This window comes from Anopheles gambiae, chromosome 3 (assembly GCF_943734735.2).
Source record: "Anopheles gambiae chromosome 3, idAnoGambNW_F1_1, whole genome shotgun sequence".
NCBI lineage: Eukaryota > Metazoa > Arthropoda > Insecta > Diptera > Culicidae > Anopheles > Anopheles gambiae.
In genome coordinates this window covers 70233836-70237410 of record NC_064602.1, presented here as the reverse complement: position 1 = coordinate 70237410, position 3575 = coordinate 70233836, and positions in this window count along the sequence as shown.

Below are 3575 nucleotides of genomic sequence, written 5' to 3'. Positions count from 1 at the left end.
ATAAGATGAAACGCAATGGAAAAACAGTAACGATAACACAAAGTGGCACATGTTATTGCCACAGAAATGTAAAATATGTTAAATATTTTGTAAAGCAAGTCAAAACAGCTTAGTTTTGTTGCCCAACTGTTCCAGTCTTATTTCGCACCGTAGTCGATTTTTGTCTGCCCCAACCAGTAATGTGCTTGACTATTAATGATGGTGATGCTCACCTCATACCCCTGCAAAGGATTGAGATGACGAAGCTATCGTTAAAATAATAAAGAGATTGTTCTTATTAAAAAAAAAAAAAAAACAATAAAAATGTGCAAACGAGGGAATTAGTCTACCATTAATTAGATTTAAAGTAGATTTAAGCAGATTTAAAGGAAAATTAAATTGTAAGTAGATGATTGCCGTAGCCTCGATAGGATTCCCGTTGCCATGCTTAAAAGGTCAGTGAATCCGCTAGAGCAGTTGAGATAAAGCAATAGAGCAATAGAGTGTCATTCTTTTTTTTTTAATTAAGTTCATAAAAATTTGACAATTGATAAAAAAATCATCATTATCATCAACAGATATCGGAGAAACTATTATGCTATAAATACAAACAAACACAGTCAAATATGCACAAATTAACATATAGTTATGAGTGGTATAACTTAAACTGGTCTATACCAGTATAATATTATACAAGCACTGTATAAACCTTGCCCAACTGAATTGTCAAAAACGTCAGTTGGATAACACAGCCGAGCTCCTCACATTAGCTCGCTTCTATTCCGAACGTTGGCGAATAAACACCTAAATCCAATTTCCACGACTCATTATTATATATTGGAATTTAAACAAATGAACTCTTTATATGAGTCGCTCAGGACCGTCTAAATCCAGCTATTGTCTTCTGATTGACAACTCCCTAATGATATATTAGTGAAGGCATATTAATTAGTTTTAATTATAGAAGGATAGTAAATCATAAGATAGTAGTCGTTATTTTAAAGAAATGGCTGGACTATGTTGTGGCAATTAAAAGGGCTAATGGTAGATTTATTGGCTTTTGTAACCCACAAACATAGTTCGATCCTCATTTGGACCATTTCCTCCGTAGCAGAGTATAAGTTTTTTTGTTGAATTTATGTCTATCGTCAATTAGGCATCAAGAATCAACGACCAATATATACCAACAATAATAAGGAACAAGAGACATTGGTCATTTTCAACTAGTTTGACTGTGTAAACTATTTTATCAATTTGGAAACACATCCTGAAGGGGAATACGGAGTATAATAGCACTGTTTAAGATTTCGCTATTTATCTCATTGGGTAAACCAGTTTACACTGATATTTTATAGTTTATCGATGCTTCAACGTCTTACAGGGGTTTCCAAATCAGTGTAGAATGTAAACGTTGTTTTTAATCGTGTGCAAGATGTTACAGGGTTTTCAGAGTCAAATTCCGATGCCTACAACATTTGGCATTGCTTGCGAGATAATGATTCAGTTCTTTCACATGATTTTCAATACGTTTCAAGCTGGATTGAGTTTGACCGTGCTTTGTGGTGCACGATTACAAAATCATGTGTAAGAGCTGAAATTTTATTCCGATGCAAATACACCATTTGGCAGCTGTTGAATTACATCTGCTGTTGAATAATGATGTACACATTAGTAAGTAACTTGGAAATGCCTATAATCTACATCAATCTTATACAGTCTGTTCCCGAGAATCACGGTTTATACGATCCGGAGGAATCTGCGTAACTCGATTATCTGCTTCTATCGAATTTCACGTTTTCAGCTGAAAAACATTTGATTTCTAGATATTTTTGATTAAATATGGTTGTTTTAAACAATTTATCATTTATCAGATACTATTCGTACAGAAACCCGGTCTGGAAAGGGCCAGTCTGGTGGTACAGTCATCAACTCGTACGACTTAACAACATGCCCGCCATGGGTTCAAGCGCCGAATGGACCGTGCCTCCATACGTAGTGTTAGGACTGACTATCCTGCTATGGTAACAAAAAGTCAACGAAAGCCAAGAAGCTCACTTCACCAGTGGGTACAAGGCAGGCCTTGACCGACAGCGGTTGTTGCGCCAAAGAAGAAGAAGAAGAAGAGAAGAAGATTCGTGCAGAAAATTCTGATATTTTCGGGAACACGGCTGTACTTCATTTCCATCATCATAATATCCGTTTATTCAGCATGATATTCAACACTCTTAAGTTGGATTGAGTTTGACATTTCTTTATGATGTGTTGAAAATCATGTGTAAGAACTGAAATTTTATTACGACTCAAATAAATCATCTGAAATCTGTTGATAAAAATCTTTGAGGCAGTGATAAATTATGTTTACATTCGAAACTGACTTGTAAAACCCTGTATTCATTAAATAAAAGTAGTAGTAGATGTATTAACAACAAATATAAATATAGAAAATGAAATCTAAAGTCGCGAAAATGTATTGTGCGGGTTAATCTTGCTATGGGGTAAAATGGTCTTGTATATGATGTCAAATGTATAAATACATCAAAACAAAGGGACAAAATTGACCACAACATTGGACTTTATGCTATGGTTTAAGCCTTTGTATATATGTCGAATTGTAAGGGTAGATATTAATGTTTCGTATTTACGTCTTTTGGTAAATAATTTAGTAAAATGCTGGAATATTTCAATCGTTCATTTGTTGGTTGTTATTTTTCTATTCGATAGAGTACACATAAAGCATTGTTTTATGTAAGTAAAACAAACATATTGTAGCGACCTTCGCTTACACCATAGCCTCATTATTTTGCTCCAGTCAAAAAATACTGCAGAAAAGAGCTGTTTTGAGGTGACCATTTTGCCCCTCACGTTTTGTTTATATAGGACGGAACAAGTGCCGGCAGTAGCAATAGAATGTTATGTGGAGAAGATATCGTTGATACGAAGTCACCGGATGCTGTAAGAAATAAAGAAGGAAGTCTGCCCAAGAAAGAGTCGTACTGCTTACCGGAAGATACCATGTGACCTCACAAGCGACAACTTGAGTGTCGACTGGGTTGTGATTTTGGGATAGTCTCAAAAATTTTGGAGGGGAATCCCGTGTCACTTCGATGATTAACTGGATGAGTTAGAGTCACAATCTAGTTCTAGAAGGGGATTTTTTTTCCTGAGGAAGGGGAATATTTTGTCATTGGCAAAGTATGTTATTCATAAGAAGTGATATGAAACGGTACTGTACGCCAAAAATAGCCCCTTTGCACGTCCCTTGCTTTGCTTGAAGTGCTTGATGTACTGCCGCTGGGCCAGTATAAAACGGAGTGGCAAATACACTGTTCAGCATTGTATCATCATGAGTGTGTTAAAAGTGCGGTTGTTCTTAGCGTTTCTGTTACTTACCATAACGAAAGCTCACGGTGACGAACGAAACGTCACTGATTCAATCCTGGAAGGGCTTGGATATAAAACCTTAACAGCCAAACTGGACTACTTGCAGCACAAGCTTACGGTGATGGATTATTCACTAAAGGAGGATCGTGTGATCATCGATCGAAGGTTGGCATATCAAGAAGCGATATCGGAAGTGAAGTGAAGAAGCCCATAGC